The 18,319-nt window shown below is 44.3% G+C and overlaps 1 protein-coding gene and 1 non-coding gene across 2 annotated transcripts in view; one reads left to right on the forward strand and one right to left on the reverse strand.

Moving 5' to 3' along the window:
* LOC124553492 (protein PRRC2A-like) overlaps positions 1-18,319 on the reverse strand; it is a 1,723,518-nt gene that overhangs the window by 34,686 nt on the left and 1,670,513 nt on the right. The window lies entirely within an intron of this gene.
* On the forward strand, positions 4,377-4,450 carry Trnat-ugu. Its single transcript has one exon. It is a non-coding gene; the product is annotated as a tRNA-Thr (tRNA).

Here is an 18,319-nt window from a genome sequence, read left to right on the forward strand (position 1 = left end):
TCCTCCATCTCTCTCTCTCTCTCTCTCTCTCTCTCTCTCTCTCTCTCTCTCTCTCTCTTCTGCCGGCCGCGGTGGCCGTGCGGTTCTGGCGCTGCAGTCCGGAACCGCGGGACTGCTACGGTCGCAGGTTCGAATCCTGCCTCGGGCATGGGTGTGTGTGATGTCCTTAGGTTAGTTAGGTTTAAGTAGTTCTAAGTTCTAGGGGACTTATGACCTAAGATGTTGAGTCCCATAGTGCTCAGAGCCATTTTTTCTCTCTCTTTCTCTCCCTCCAATTGTCTCTTTGTATGTTTTTCCCAGAACAAGTGCCGCAACACTGCAACATTTGGTCCGTTTTCGCAGCCCGCTGCGCCGCCGCCGGCAGCCCTTCCCGTGGTACAGGCGGTACCCCTCCAGGCCTCCGGGGCGCATCTCCAGCTCCAGCCGTGCGTTCCAGGCGGCTGCGGCGCGCCTCGTGCACTCAGGCTTCGAGCAGTGCGCGCAGGGCCGCGGTTCGATCCCGGACGCGGGGCTGCCGCTGCTGGTGGCGTGGGCGCGGTCCCCTGTCAAGGTGTTCGGCGGTGCCGTCCTCCTTCCAGCCAGGCCCGTCTGCGGACACTTCTGAGGGACCGGGGACCAGCTGAGAGCCGAGAAACACTCTCACATCTGTACAGGTCCTTGCATCGTGTGTCCGTCAAACATCCAGCAATAGGCACGTGAGGATCTCTACTGTCGACAAGAGATCGGGTCTATCGTTGGCAGATGGAAGTATCAGAGCACTGAGAAAAATGCGGCTCTCAGTTTTCTAATCCGCTAGTGGTCACTCTGCGGCACAGCAGGCTACTGATCTCAGGACCATGTCACACAATACGGAGTAAAACACTGTCTGCCACAATCTGTCTACCACACGTCGGTACGGTGAAGCTTTGACTCAGGGTGTGGTGCTTGTTTGGTTCGGATATCACAGTTCGCAAGCGCATTGCCAACAAAAAGCATAGGCTCAGGGTTCATTCTTATAATTGCAGCGCACACACACGCACACACACACACACACACACACACACACATGGCGGTCAGAAACGCTGAAACGCTTGTGAAGGTTTGGTTTGCGGTGTAGGTTGTACTGAGAAATAATTGTTCAGAAAAAAATGGATACGTTGCACCGTCTCCGTGTTAATTAGCATTGAAGTCAGCCAGTCAGGCCTTTGCGGGCGCAAATTCAAACTGTCCACCAGACAGCGTGTCGCCAAACGTGTCCTTCGTTCGAAATGCCAAATAAAAATCATCACTGTTAACAGTCTGCAAGTGATGATCGAAGGGATCGATGTGTTTAAAAGAAGTCTACGGATACCAGTGACACTACGCTGGTACGTATTTCGACTCTACCAGAGGTGCGATTGTCCCTACACGCCGGTCAGCGTGCCTGAAGATGGCGTAATATAACGCTGAAAGTCGTAGCACAAATAAAATAAAACTCGAAATTTAGACGGTTGGAGGTATTTCGATTTGACATTTTATACTACAGTGGAGGTTCCGCGACCACCTTGTATAAAGATGGGCTTACAGAGACTGTTCTTCGTTTGGTTTGCCCAAAATCGAACAAGGGAGCGATGGAAGAAAGGAACATAGCACGGCAGTAGTGATCGAACCGGAGACAAAGGCTGAGCAGTTTCGTGCGCTGTCACCTAAACTATGAGAACAACTAACACTTGTTCTATGGGGCGGGCCGCTTGAATTCGCGCGCGCAACGGCCTCATAGGCTAACCTCAGTTTTAATTAACTCGGAAATACTGCAAAGTATCACATTTTTTTCTTAACATCTACATCTACATGGATACTCTGCAAATCACATTTAAGCGCCTGTCAGAGCGTTCATAGATCCAACTACACATTTCTCTATTATTCCAATCATGTACAGAACGCGGAGGAAACGAACATCTATATCTTTCCGTACGAGCTCTGATTTCCCTTATTTTATTATGGCAATCGTTTCTCCCCATGTAGGTCGGTATCAACAAAATATTTTCACATTCGGAGGAGAAAGCTGATGATTTAAATTCCGTGAGAAGATCCTGTCGCAACGAAAAACGCCTCTGTTTTAGTAGTGTCCATTTCAAATTATGTATCATTTCTGTGACACTGTCTCCCCTATTTCGCGATAATAGAAGACGTGCTGCCCTTCTTTGTACTTTCTCGGTGTACTCCGTCAGTCCTATCTGGTAAGGATCCCACACCTCGCAGCAAAAAGAAGACGGACAAGAGTAGTGTGGGCAGTCTCTTTACTAGATCAGCTACATTTTCTATTTGCTATTGGCAGTAAAACGCAGTCTTTGGGTAGCCTTTCCCACAACATTTTCTATGTTTTCCTTTCAATTTAAGTTGTTCGTAATTGTAATACCTAGGTATTTAGTTGAATTTACGGCGGCGTTTAGATTTGACTGATTTATCGTGTATCCGAAGTTTAACGGATTTCTTTTACAACTCATGTGGTTGACCTTATATCTTTCGTTATTTACGGTCAATTGGCAATTTTTGCACCATACAGATATCTTTTCTAAATCGTTTTGCAATGTGTTTTGATCTTCAGCTGACTTTATTAGTCGATAAACGACAGCGTCATCTTCAAACAACGTAATATAGTGGCTCAGATTGTCTCAAAAATCGTTTATATAGATAAGGAACAGCAAACGGCCTATAACACTACCTTGGGGAACAATTACTTCTCAGCACAATCTGCCCTACGACACCCTCACAAGCTCTTCAGACTGTTTCCGATAACCCTGTTTGTACGCAGTAAACAAACTTCAAGGGACCTGGAATCGTATTCCGTTTACAGGCCTACATCAGTGAAACACCTTGTACGTTTTGCACGATGAATGGTAACAGCTTAGGAGATGTACGGTAGAACGCTTATGACTGGACGTGGAACACACGGTCTGACGGGAGATCCTTTGGATGACAACAGAAGTGATCAACTGATTCAGATCTTGACCGTCTCACTTGACGTTGTAGCTACAGTCGCTCCATTAGGAAAATAATATCTCCGCATGGTTACCGCCACATATTGTAAACGTCAAGCTGGAAATAACTTCATAGTATACGCAAGGTCGAAATAAACGGCAAGCCAACTACACATTTACTTCCAGCGCAGGAAGCATCGATATGAAGTCTTAACCCCCGATATAATGACAACGCATAACACATATCGACGAAATATTGACTCCTATGTAAATTGCTTTTTTCCTAGTGTAAACTATTATTGTTAACAAGGAAGTACAATATGACTTTTGTTATCTGTTTATTTATGTATCTGTTTGCACAGTCTTGTATATGTATTAAAAATTGCATCTAATGCCTTTTTTATGTAGCACATATGTTAAAACTAGAATATAAATTAAGTAAAATAAACACGTTTTTCTGTTGTTTTGTTGTTGTTGCTTCTTTTCTCCCGTGGTGAAAATATTAATATACTTCATTTTCTTATAGTGCCACAGATAAAAGCAAGTATGTAAGCTGTGAAAAAATTCAGACTTCCTGGGAAGCTAATACTCTATTACAGTAATCTACATCTACAGAGACACTCCGCAAGCTACTGAATGGTGCATGGTGGAGGGTATTCTGTACCACTACTAGTCATTTCCTCCCCTGTTCCACTAGTAAATAGAGGGAGGGAGAAACGACTGTTCATACGATTCCGTATGACCCCCAATGCGTCGTATCTTATCTTCGTCGTCCCTACGTGCAATGTACGTTGGCGGCAGTAGAATCTTCGGCAGTCAGCTTCAGATCCCTCTAAATTTTCTCGGTAGTTATCCTCGAAAAGAACGTCGCCTTCTCTCCAGGGATTCCCATTTGATATATACTAAGATGGTATCTGTTCTTTCGGACATGTCCGAAAGAACAGGTACCATCGGTGACGATGCAGCTCGATGGAATGAAATTACAATGAAATGAACACCCTTAGCTGCTTACAGGCGTTGACATACGTCAACGGGGACAGATGAAAATGTGTGCCCCGACGGGGACTCGAAGCCGGGATCTCCTGCTTACATGGCAGACGCTCTGTCCATCTGAACCACTGAGGACACAGAGGATAGCGCGACTGCAGGGATTTATCCCTGGCACGTCTCCCGCGAAACCCACATTCTCAACGTATTGTCCCGCACTGCATTCTTAGCGCCCCCGCCCATTATACTCATTACTCGCGGCGCGTTGCCGATTCCCGTAAGAGTTCGGGCACTGTTTGTGCATCCGCCCAGAAGAAGAAGATGGTCAAGTGGCCAGTGAGCGTTAACGATATATATGCAAAGATGGTATCTGTCCGAAAGGAACAGAGAATGTGGGTTTTGCGGGAGGCGTGCCAGAGATAAATCCCTGCAGTCGCGCTATCCTCTGTGTCCTCGGTGGCTCAGATGGATAGAGCGTCAGCCATGTGAGCAGGAGGTCCCGGGTTCGAGTCCCGGTCGGGGCACACATTTTCATCTGTCCCAGTTTCATTGCAATTTGAATCCCATCTGAGTTCCAGAAGCATCTCCGTAACACGTACGTGTCGTTCGAACCTACCAGTAACAAATCTTGCAGCCCGCCTCTGAATTGCTTCGATGTCTTCCTTCAATGCGACCTCCTACGTATTCCAAACACTCGAACAGTACTCGAGAATGGGTCGCACCAGCGTCCTATATGCGGTCTCCTTTAAAGGTGAACCACTCTTTCCTAAAATTCTCGCAATAAACCGAAGTCGACCATTCGCCTTTCCTACCAAAGTTCTCACATGGTCCTTCCACCTCATATCGCTTACAACGTTGCGCTCAGATATTGAAACCACTTGTCTGTGTCACGCAGGACACTAGGAATACTGTATCCGAACACTGCAGTTATTGCTCTTCCTACTCATAACACGACAGGGCACATCTACACATACAGTCATACTCTGCAAACCAGTCTGAAGTGCACGGCAGAGGATACTTAGTATTGTCCCACGTGTTAAGGTTTCCTATCGCGTATGCAGCACGCGAAGAATGACTTCTTAAACCCTCTGTACTAGATTAACAGTTCTCGAAACTTTATAAGTAGGATTTCGCGTCTGTCTTGGAGCGTTTGCCCCTTCAGTTTTTTTTTAAGCATCGCTGTGACACCTTCCAACGGGTCAAACAAGCCTTTAACTATTTGTTCTGCTCTTGTCCATACACACTGAATTTCAGCTGTTAGTCCCGTTTGGCATGGACCTCACACATTTTTAGCAATAAGAGTATTCTAGCACGAGTCGCAAGAGTGATTTGTACGATCTCCTTTTTAGACCGGCCCCCTTTTACGACTATTCTGCCAACGAACCGAAGTCTACCATATGCTTTACCTGATGCTATGTGATCGTTCCATTTCATATCAGTCAAACATGTTACACCCAGGTATTTGTAGGTATGTGAGTACATGGTACGTGCTGATAATACTCAATTTGCCTACTGCCAGCAGAGGGCACTTTAGCTAGAGTACATAGTAAACCAGTGTCGCCAATATAAAGACTAAAATTCAGTATGCGATGTCTTTAGTTAAAATTTTTCTTTGGCTAAATGAGCGTCTGACATTAAAACATATGCTGATATACTACAGGGCTATTACAAATGATTGAAGCGATTTCATAAATTCACTGTAGCTCCATTCATTGACATATGCTCACGACACATTACAGATACGTAGAAAAACTCATAAAGTTTTGTTCAGCTGAAGCCGCACATCAGGTTTCTGCCGCCAGAGCGCTCGAGAGCGCAGTGAGACAAAATGGCGACAGGAGCCGAGAAAGCGTATGTCGTGCTTGAAATGCACTCACATCAGTCAGTCATAACAGTGTAACGACACTTCAGGACGGAGTTCAACAAAGATCCAGCAACTGCTAAATCCATTCGGCGATGGTATGCGCAGTTTAAAGCTTCTGGATGCCTCTGTAAGGGGAAACCAACGGGTCGGGCTGCAGTGAGCGAAGAAACGGTTGAACGCGTGCGGGCAAGTTTCACGCGTAGCCCGCGGAAGTCGACGAATAAAGCAAGCAGGGAGCTAAACGTACCACAGCCGATGGTTTGGAAAATCTTACGGAAAAGGCTAAAGCAGAAGCATTTCTTAAACAGGAGATTGGAAAACCGATGGATCGGTCGTGGTGGAGATCATGATCAACAATTCATGTCATGGCCTCCACGCTCTCCCGGCTTAAACCCATGCGATTTCTTACTGTGGGGTTATGTGAAAGATTCAGTGTTTAAACCTCCTCTACCAAGAAACGTGCCAGAACTGCGAGCTCGCATCAACGATGCTTTCGAACTCATTGATGGGGACATGCTGCGCCGAGTGTGAGAGGAACTTGATTATCGGCTTGATGTCTGCCGAATCACTAAAGGGGCACATATCGAACATTTGTGAATGCCTAAAAAAACTTTTTGAGATTTTGTATGTGTGTGCAAAGCATTGTGAAAATATCTCAAATAATAAAGTTATTGTAGAGCTGTGAAATCGCTTCAATCATTTGTAATAACCCTGTATATGTGAAATTGGACCCATACTTGAAACCCATAAAAAGCACAAATACTATAAAATACAGCCCTTAGCCTGGTTAGGTAACATACAATCTGTTATGAATGCCGAAAGCACTCTTATTTTGATTATATGTATGTTCTCTATAACGAGTACACGTTTGGACAGAGAAAGACATTCAGTAGGACGTATAGATAGTAATGTGAAAGTGTTACATAGGGCGTCAAAGGGACAGCTAATGAACCTGCTCGAAGAAATGGAGATTTATGTGCACAGAAAACAACTGGAATGACTGCTGAATGAACGACTTTAACCTGTATGCTTACTTTGATGTATTCAGAGACCTACCAGTTTGAATAGCCTAGCCGAAACTGGTAAGCGACCGCTACGGTCGTAGGTTTGAATCCTGCCTCGGGCAAGGATATGTGTGATGTGTTTAGGTTAGTTAGGTTTAAGTAGTTCTACGTTATAGGGGACTGATGACCTCAGATGTTAAGTCCCACAGTGCTCAGAGCCCTTTGAACCATTTTTTAAACCGGTAATAAAGTGTATATAAATCCGTGCGATCAAGACGGAATTGTGAAAATAAATGTGTCAAAAAGGGCATTACACTTAAACGTTTTGTGAGTCCATAATTTTATACTTCTGAAGATTTAAAACATGTTACCAGTGATTCAGATCTTCTTAGATTATTTATGCAGCTTCATCCGCACAGTAGCTCCTTATATTAATACTGTCCGCGAGGTCATTAATGAACAGCAAGGCTTCCGGCATACTTTCCCGGGGCACATCTGAATTTACATCCCGATCTGTCAATGACTCTCCATCCAAGATAACTTAAGCTGCATCCTACCTACCATGAAATCCTTAATCCAGTCACGTCATCATGATAACTGGTACGGCGCACAAATGCAGTACATTTATAATATGTAAAGAACGTCATTGCATGAAACAAAAATAAATCGAGTAAATATTAATATCTGGTTTACTTATCCATTCCACCGCTGATGCATTGGCGTTCATAAAGTCATTCTATGTGCCCTTGCAGCATCGTAGGACGCACTTCCCTCTCATATGTCTGATAGAATGCTTCAGCACACCACAGTCACCATTCTGGTACTCCACAATACGGAATTTATACAGTGAGTATATCAAAGTTATATTTCTCGAAGCATTCGCGTCCTTACTGATTGGCGACGTGTTGGCAGTTCTTGTTCCAGATATCTCTTACTTTAGTTTTACTTGTTGAGCATACAGTAGTGAAGGCTGTTCCGAATATAAGTCAGATATGTCGTGATGATGGGTAGTTCTTTATTCTCTTGTGCATTTTGGTAATCTCTAACTAGGGTCTCAGTTCTGAAAATCTGTGGCGGGTAGATATTGCTTAGCAGGAGAACTGAATAGACAGGAGTTCGTCTGATTGTAGCCATAACCATGTGGACCGTGTTCTTGAGGCTGGTATGGCAGGCATTATGAGGTGCATTCAAGTTCTAAGGCCTCCGATTTTTTTTTCGCCGACTGGAAAGAGATAGAAATATGTGCATTGTTTTAAAATGAGGCCGCATTCATTGTCAATCTGTCCCAGAGATGGCAGCACCGTACGGCAGATGGAATTTTACCGCCAGCGGCGAGAATGAGAACTGTTTTAAATACTTAAAATGGCAACGTTTTCCTTACTTGAACAGCGTGCAATCATTCGCTTTCTGAATTTGCATGATGTGAAACCAATTGAAATTCATCGACAGTTGAAGGAGACATGTGGTGACGGAGTTACGGATGTGTCGGAAGTGCGTTCGTGGGTGCGACAGTTTAATGAAGGCAGAACATCGTGTGACAACAAACCGAAACAACCTCGGGCTCGCACAAGCCGGTCTGACGACACGATCGAGAAAGTGGAGAGAATTGTTTTGGGGGATCGCCGAATGACTGTTGAACAGATCGCCTCCAGAGTTGGCATTTCTGTGGGTTCTGTGCACACAATCCTGCACGACGACCTGAAAATGCGAAAAGTGTCATCCAGGTGGGTGCCACAATGCCGACGGACGACCACACGGCTGCTCGTGTGGCACGTTGCCGAGCAATGTTGACGCGCAACGACAGCACGAATGGGACTTTCTTTTCGTCGGTTGTGACAATGGATGAGACGTGGATGCCATTTTTCAAACCAGAAACAAAGCGCCAGTCCGCTCAATGGAAGCACACGGATTCACCGCCATCAAAAAAATTTTGGGTAACCGCCAGTGCTGAAAAAATGATGGTGTCCATGTTCTGGGACAGCGAGGGCGTAATCCTTACACATTGCGTTCGAAAGGGCACTACAGTAACAGGTGCATCCTACGAAAATGTTTTGAAGAACAAATTCCTTCCTGCACTGCAACAAAAACGTCCGGGAAGGGCTGCGCGTGTGCTGTTTCACCGAGACAACGCACCCGCACATCGAGCTAACGTTACGCAACAGTTTCTTCGTGATAACAACTTTGAAGTGATTCCTCATGCTGCCTACTCACCTGACCTGGCTCCTAGTGACTTTTGGCTTTTTCCAACAATGAAAGACGCTCTCCGTGGCCGCACATTCACCAGCCGTGCTGCTATTGCCTCGGCGATTTTCCAGTGGTCAAAACAGACTCCTAAAGAAGCCTTCGCCGCTGCCATGGAATCGTGGCGTCAGTGTTGTGAAAAATGTGTACGTGTGCAGGGCGATTACGTCGAGAAGTAACGCCAGTTTCATCGATTTCGGGTGAGTAGTTAATTAGAAAAAAAATCTGAGGCCTTAGAACTTGAATGCACCTCGTACACCACACCGAAGCACCATACACTGCAAAAAAAGTGTGGAAGAGCCAATGTACGCAACGTCTTCATTTAAGCTCCCCAAGTTGTGCCACATGGACTCTGGATGATGTTATTGCGAGCTTCTATCTACGCTGATGTGTTTCAAATTCAAATGGCTCTGAGCAGTATGGGACTTAACATCTGAGGTTATCATTCCCTTACAACTTAGAACTAGTTAAACCTAACTAACCTAAGGACATCACGCACATCCATGCCCGAGGCAGGATTCGAACCTGCGATCGTGGCGGTCGCGCGGTTCCAGATGAAGCGCCTAGAACCGCTCGGCCACAACGGCCGGCTGGCTAATCTGTTTCCTAGATGATTTATATAACACAGAATAGGGTCAAGTGTGGTGCCAGGATACCTGGAGTATCCGTTGTAACGGACAATATTGCCGGCGAATTGCTCCTTGAACTAACTGTTAGCTTGTTTGCTGTTGAGGTGAAACGCACAAATCTCGCCCTTACTGGTACTGGGCTTCAATCTGCATTTCTTGAAATATGAGGTAAGTGCCGCTAACTCTTTTGTTAGTGTTCCCTGTGACTAACCATCTCTTTTGATTGACAAGCCAGAGCGATATCGTTTGGATGGCAGAATTTCCTTGAAGGTGTCTTTGGGATGTAACAAACACAGAGTGTTCAAAAAAAAGGTGTCCCATACTTTGAGAAGTGGTAGCACTCATCGAAACAAGAAAAGTAGGTCCAAACATGTGTCCGGAAATCCGTACTCTCTAAGGTAAGACCAATAAACATGGGTCCAGGAATGCGTACTTGCTGCGATAAACACGTGCTTCCAGGAGGTGTTCAACGTGGCGTCCAATTATCACAATGCGCCCTCCGGCGTAAGGAATGACGCACCCTTTGAAGTACACGCGGTTGTTGTTGTATCTGCTAACACGCACTGTGTTCGCAATTCGATGATTGGTGTGGTGTAGACCAGTTTCTTCAAGTGCCTCATAACAAAAATTCTATGGGATTGAGGCTCTGGGGAACGAGCAGGATAAGGTGTGCCGCCCCCCCCCCCCCCCCCCCCAACCAATCCAGCGGTTCTTTGGCCGTCGACGTGGAAGCAAGGCCGGGGGATATCACCATGATTTTTTGCGTTTAGGGTTATCGCAATAAATAAATGGTGTTGTTGTTGTTGTGGTCTTCAGTCCTAAGACTGGTTTGATGCAGCTCTCCATGCTACTCTATCCTGTGCAAGCTTCTTCATCTCCCAGTACCCACTGCAGCCTACATCCTTCTGAATCTGCTTAGTGTATTCATCTCTTGGTCTCCCTCTACGATTTTTACCCTCCACACTGCCCTCCAATACTAAATTGGTGATCCCTTGATGCCTCAGAACATGTCCTACCAACCGATCCATTCTTCTAGTCAAGTTGTGCCACAAACTCCTCTTCTCCCCAATCCTATTCAATACTTCCTCATTAGTTATGTGATCTACTCATCTAATCTTCAGCATTCTTCTGTAGCACCACATTTCAAAGGCCTCTATTCTCTTCTTGTCCAAACTATTTATCGTCCATGTTTCACTTCCATACATGGCTACACTCCATACAAATACTTTCAGAAACGACTTCTTGACATTTAAATCTATACTCGATGTTAACAAATTTCTGTTCTTCAGGCTTTCCTTACCATTGCCAGTCTACATTTTATATCCTCTCTACTTCGACCATCATCACTTATTTTGCTCCCCAAACAGCAAAACTCCTTTACTACTCCCTCAGCATAACCCGACTTAATTCGACTACATTCCATTATCCTTGTTTTGCTTTTGTTGATGTTCATCTTGTATCCTCCCTTCAAGACACTGTCCATTCCCTTCAACTGCTCTTCCAAGTCCTTTGCTGTCTCTGACAGAATTACAATGTCATCGGCGAACCTCAAAGTTTTTATTTCTTCTCCATGGATTTTAATACCTACTCCGAATTTTTTTTTTTGTTTCCTTCACTGCTTGCTCAATATACAGATTGAATAACATCGGGGAGAGGCTACAACCCTGTCTCACCACCTTCCCAACCACTGCTTCCCTTTCATGCCCCTCGACTCTTATAACTGCCATCTGGTTTCTGTACAAATAGTAAATAGCCTTTCGCTCCCTGTATTTTACCCCTGCCACCTTCAGAATTTGAAAGAGATTATTCCAGTCAACATTGTCAAAAGCTTTCTCTAAGGCTACAAATGCTAGAAACGTAGGTTTGCCTTTTCTTAATCTAGCTTCTAAGATAAGTCTTAGGGTCAGTATTGCCTCACGTGTTCCCATATTTCTACGGAATCCAAACTGATCTTCCCCGAGGTCGGCTTCTACCAGTTTTTCCATTCTTATGTGCAGAATTCGCGTTAGTATTTTGCAGCCGTGAATTATTAAACAGACAGTTCGGTAATTTTCACATCTGTGAACGCCTGCTTTCTTTGGGATTGGAATTATTATATTCTTCTTGAAGTCTGAGGGTATTTCGCCTGTCTCATACATCCTGCTCACCAGATGGTAGAGTTTTGTCAGGACCGGCTCTCCCAAGGCTGTCAGTAGTTCTAATGGAATGTTGCTACTCCCGGGGCCTTGTTTCGACTTAGGTCTTTCAGTGCTCTATCAAATTCTTCACGCAGTATCATATCTCCCATTTCATCTTCATCTACATCCTCTTCCATTTCCATAATATTGTCCTCAAGTACATCGCCCTTGTATGGACCCTCTATATACTCCTTCCACCTTTCTACTTTCCCTTCTTTGCTTAGAACTGGGTTTCCGTCTGAGCCCTTGATATTCATACAAGTCGTTCTCTTTTCTCCAAAGGTCTCTTTAATTTTCCTGTAGGCAGAATAAATGATAATTAATTGAAACCCTCAGCTGCCGACAGGTGTTGTTGACATACTTTGCTGCGGACAGATGAAAATGTGTGCCCCGACTGGGACTCGAACCCGGGATCTCCTGCTTACATGGCAGACGCTCTATCCATGAGCCACCGAGGGCACACAGGGTAGTGCGCCTGCAAGAACTTATCCCTTGCACGCTTCCCGTGAGACCCACATTCCCAACTGTCCACAGTCTACATACGTAATGTTTCTAACAGATACTGTATCGTAATGAACCCATTTTTCGTCCCCGGTCACATGCGATGCAGAAATCCCTTCCGTTTTTGCCTCTGAAGCAACTGTTCACAAACACACAAACGCCGTTCAACGTCTCTCGGTTTCAGCTGACACGGGGTCCAAGTTCCTTCTTTCTGGATCATGCCCATAGCCTTGAGACATTTTGAAATTGCTTGCTGTGTCATTCCCACTAACCGTGCCAATTCTAATTGAGTTTGACGCGAGTCTCCAATTCTGCATCTACGAAAAAATTCTCTCTTCAATCACTATGCCGGTCTACGACGTTAAAATCGCCGTTCTTGAAGCGTTGAAACCACTCACGACACGTTCTTTCACTAACAGCATCCTTACCACACGTACTTGAGAGCATTCGATGAGACTCAGCCGCTGGTTTCTTCACATTGAAACAAAACAGTAACACTTTCCGCAAGTGACGAGAATTAGGCTCGTAAACTGACATTTTCAATCAAGAACAACTTTATGATGCAGACACAAATCGACTGGTGTTTGAAAGAGGTCATGTTGACCGAGGTCCAAGCTAACTACCTGACGTCTGCGATCTGTTTCTTTCGACCGCTACTTACCGGTGTCGCCACCTATCGGCAAACGGCGGAAGCAAAGTTGTACGCCTTGTAAGTGTTGCGTAATTCTTGTCAAATTTACCTTCTGGAATAGAATTATGCGGAGACGTCCAAGTTTATTCACTAGTTGTGTTAGTTCACAAGGGCAAATGTAAACTTTGCACCAAGACGGTGCATGTTTCACCCCAACGGTAGCTACTGTACCGTTGGTAGCACGCAAGGACATTCCAGGTGGTTCGCGTACAAATAAACAAAACACATGCTGACATAGGTAAAATAATTCACTTACGTTACTTTATTTTTAAAGTAAAATGGTTGCGAGAAAACTTACGGCTGTAAGTAGCATCTGCATAGTGTCAATCGCATTTACCGCAGAAGCTTTGTTTAGGACTGCCCGCATTTTCCGGAAAAGTACCGAAAGAAGTAATCACTAGTGACAGTTCAATGAAAAATGCCTTCAAAAAGAAAACTCTATTTTTCATTTTGGATGGTAATAAAAATAGAATGCCGTTCGCATTTCAAACAAACAGTCCAAGTTTTGGGATCGCTTGTTACTACTTACATATGTGAAAATAGATAACAATTTGTCCATTTTATTTGGACTGTTGAGCTTCGTGGTCGTGGATAACGATATTTCACTATAAAAATACAGCAACCAGCCACTATAAAAAGTGGCTGGTTGCTATATTTTTATAGTGAAATATGTGAAAATAGATTTTCTGAGTTTATGTACACTGAAGTAAATAAGCAAACAGACCTAGTGCTGAAGACTTGAGAGTCAAGTTGAGGTTGATCGAGGCAGACTTTGAAGCTCTGATTACCGATAAACAGGAAAATGCTTCCAGCCGAAACATGTAGATATTCTTTCACCACCATCTACATTTGAAAACTGATTAATCACTAATTTTGAAGCCTGATTTACAGGCAACGATTGATTTGATACAGATTTTTTTTCTTTTCGAACTCTTAATTTATGTTCAGTTCATTACACTCTTACACAGCTGGACAATAACATTTGCGATGTAAATGTTTAATAAATATTTTAAACGACATTCCTCTTCAACACATTCAATATTTGTACCAGAACCGGCTGTAATTAATTTCAATACATACTAAACGTGAAAAACGAAAGACTGGAAAAAGTTATTGCGCCCTACTCCAGACATAGCCTACAATTGTCAAGAAATGCGTTCAAAAACAAGTTTAAGGAATTTTAGTTCCTGTTGTTTTAACCGTTTTCAAACAGCAATTCATTTTCCATAGCAGAATGTGTGTGTGTGTGTGTGTGTGTGTGTGTAAGAGTGCCGATATCAGAAGTCATTTATTTTCCAACGGCGAGTTTCGAAAACTTAGATAACAAAGGACTTATAAAGCGCCTGCCTTTTTTCGTAAGCGTATTGTAGTTTCGAGAGGATACAGAATATATTAAGAAGGAGAAGAAAAATAAGGAATGACAAGTACAGGGGTGGAAAGATTGTAAGCGGTACAGACGACCGATGCTCCGCTAATGGTAGCTGGTGACCTCTATAAGCCATCTAAGGGAACTAAGTAGTAGACGTGAACTGGCGCACCATCTGTCGGCTCCACTAAGTAGCTTTTGCAGGCTTCTTTCGCTTTCACGACGCTAGATGGCAGACGCCTTCAAAAGGTCACATTGAGCAGTACTTTGTTTAATGCGGGAGCAGACAGTCACGCAGTTATTAAAGCGTCCATTTTACTTTCTTAAAAGAAAGGAAGTCTCTATTTACTTTCATGACCGGTGTCTTTTTGACTGATTATTCTGTCACAGTTTCAACCACAAAATTGCCTGAAGTTTTCCCGAGGTAGTAGTCAACTGCGGCAAAATTAATAACACAATTGAGGGAACTTATTCCTTACGCTTTGCGCAAAGTCTAATTAAATTAAAGACTGTTTATGACTGCAATACTTTTCGTTCACAAAACACTCCTCATTTTTCCAGCGTTTTTGGTCTTAAAAAACACAGATACGTTAACAGCCAGATACTTGTACACAGATTCTCAAACATATATGCGTAAAACAAATGAACATACAGTAATTTTTGAAAAAAAAAAAAAGTTCTTTTAATCAATGTCAGCATTTCTTCTATCTCCCCACAACATGTATGCAATATTACAATCGTACAACTTGAGAACGACTGCTTTCAAATAATTCTTTATGCGGAAAATAGTGGTTCTTTTTCCTACAGCTCAGTCAGTCACGCGAGGAAATCATTTTTCCGCGTTTCACTGTTATACAACGGATTTTGTTTGCAGTTACGCACTCGATGCTTTACTTAATTAGCAACTGCATGTTACAAGATGTCACACGGTCGAATTAATTCCGTATTGCACCACCAAGAACTGGTAAAGAATACGGTTTGTTGTGAATGTTGTCTTTCCTTCGCAACAACAAATATGGCGCGTGTGTACGCCTCGATACACGGCTTGCAAATTATGCACACTATATTCATTCACTGTTTGACAGTAAGAGCACTCGGCTACTTCCAACAAACCAGTTTCGGTTTTGCCCTTTTCGTTAGTCCAAGGGTGGGTAATCCGAAAGTAACAAAAGAAACATAGTTAGGGTTCGCGTCTTTAGTAACAAAGATTAGGGACATTGAACACAGATGTCTGTAACTAATTTATAGGCGCGAATTCGAGTCTTTTATGATTCGTGGGTGGGGGGGAGGAGAGGATGTTTACTGGTATGCATTGCAGTGGACGGTGAATATAACAGAAACAGTGTCCGGTGTTCCGCACCGAAGTGGACACTTCAACAGAACACTCAGTACAGGAAGATGTTTTAAAGATTTTGAAGATGGTCCGGGATGAAAGTCGGAACGTTTTGATGTAAGGTACGAAAAGCTGGGCGTGTGGAATAAAGTCCCTACAGATGCCACTGGGCTGTAGAAAATCCAAGCCCGATCTGTACGTCGAGTTACCAGCTGAGGTGCGTAGTATTTGAACTTTCTGGAGACTGTCTTACTTTTTAAGTTCTGGAAGGCGTTCCCTACTCTGGTCGTCAAGTCAGGGGGGAATATCTCACAGATAACTTCGGGCAGAGCAATTGGAATGGATGCCCAGTCCCTTGGTCTGCTCTGATGACGTCACCCCTCTTGACTTCTTCCTCCGGGTTTACGTAAAGTCCATTGTGTAGTCAACACCGGTAGGAACAGAACTTAACTTACCGAGCGCATCTTTACAGCACTCGAAACCACGAGAGGGGAGCGTAGAACCTTACGGAGAATCAGACAAAACTTAGTTGCTCGTTCACTTTATGTGATGAAATTGGTGATCGTCGCACTCTACATCTACATACATACTCCGCAATTCACCATACGGTGCGTGGCGGAGGGTACCTCGTACCACAACTAGCATCTTCTCTCTCTGTTCCACTCCCAAAAAGATCGAGGGAAAAATGACTCCCTATATGCCTCTGTACGAGCCCTAATCTCTCTTATCTTATCTTTGTGGTCTTTCCGCGAAATGTAAGTTGGCGGCAGTAAAACTGTACTGCAGTCAGCCTCAAATGCTGCTTCTCAAAACTTCCTCAGTAGTGATTCACGAAAAGAACGCCTCCTTTCCTCCAGAGACTCCCACCCGAGTTCCTGAAGCATTTCCGTCACTCGCATGATGATCAAACCTACCAGTAGCAAATCTAGCAGCCCGCCTCTGAATTACTTCTATGTCCTCCCTCAATCCGACCTGATAGGGATCCCAAATGCTCGGGCAGTACTCGAGAATAGGTCGTATTAGTGTTTTATTTTGACATTGACCTGTATTTAGAGTTAGCTGCCTTTCTTTACACCAATCACAAATCCTGTCCAAGTCATCCTGTATCCTCCTACAGTCACTCAACGACGACACCTTCCCGTATACCACAGCATCATCAGGGAACAGCCGCACATTGCTATCCACCCCATCCAAAAGATCATTTATGTAGATAGAAAACAACAGCGGACCCACCACACTTCCCTGGGGCACTCCAGATGATACCCTCACATCCGATGAACACTCACCATCGAGGACAACGTACTGGGTTCTATTACTTAAGAAGTCTTCGAGCCACTCACATACTTGGGAACCAATCCCATATGCTCGTACCTTAGTTAGGAGTCTGCAGTCAACGCTTTCCGGAGGTCGAGGAATATGGCATCCGTCTGATACCCTTCATCCACGGTTCGCAAGATACCATGTGACAAAAGGGCGAGTTGCGTTTCGCAGGTGCGATGCTTTCTAAAGCCGTGCTGATGCGTAGACAGCAACTTCTCTGTCTCAAGCAAATTCATTATATTCGAACTGAGAATATGTTCGAGAATCCTGCAACAAACCGATGTTAAGGATATTGGTCTGTAATTTTGAGGATCGCTCCTTCTACCCTTCTTATACACAGGCGTCATCTGCGCTTTTTTTCAGTCGCTCGGGACTTTAAGTCGGGCAAGAGATTCTATTCACATTATTTGATTGTACCCTAACGTCCTGTCAATAAAAGTTTTCTAAACTACAGTTCTTTCTTTAACCCACTGAGTGGATAGTGCTGTAGCAACGTTATTTCCTATTTCCGGATATATGTCCCTTCTATCAAATCGTTCCGAATTTCCTCGACCACAGTCTCCCAATACTTAAATACGTCATTCTGTTACACGCTGGACACTTCACTGGTTTATGACGCAGGATCAGACTGTTCGCATACGATTCTGTTGTGTACAGAAATGTACTGTCGTTTACGTTTTCCTAACGAACTGCAGAAAATCTTGGACAAACATTTCCAGTTGGTGCAATGGTTCAAATGGCTCTGAGCACTATGGGACTTAACATCTGTGGTCCCCAGTCCCCTAGAACTTAGAGCTACTTAAACGTAACTAACCTAAGGACATCACACACATCCATGCCCGAGGCAGGAGCGGTCGCGCGGTTCCAGACTGGAGCGCCTAGAACCGCTTGGCGGGCAAGTACGACCTTCATCTTTATATTATTCTAAGTGGTACAAGCAACTGCCAAACAGTGTGTGAAATATGTTGAAAACATTATAATGAGCTGAAACTTCTTGGCAGATTAAAACAGTGTGCCCGACCGAGACTCGAACTCGGGACCCTTGCCTATCGCGGGCAAGTGCTCTACCAATTGAGCTACCGAAGCACGACTCACGCCCGGTCCTCACAGCTTTACTTCTGCCATTACCTCGTCTCCAACCTTCCAAACTTTACAGAAGCTCTCCTGCTAACCTTGCAGAACTAGCACTCCTGAAAGAAAGCGCACACTCCGCTGCAGAGTGAAAATCTCATTCTGGAAACATCCCCCAGGCTGTGGCTAAGCCATG

This window comes from Schistocerca americana, chromosome 11 (genome assembly GCF_021461395.2).
Source record: "Schistocerca americana isolate TAMUIC-IGC-003095 chromosome 11, iqSchAmer2.1, whole genome shotgun sequence".
NCBI lineage: Eukaryota > Metazoa > Arthropoda > Insecta > Orthoptera > Acrididae > Schistocerca > Schistocerca americana.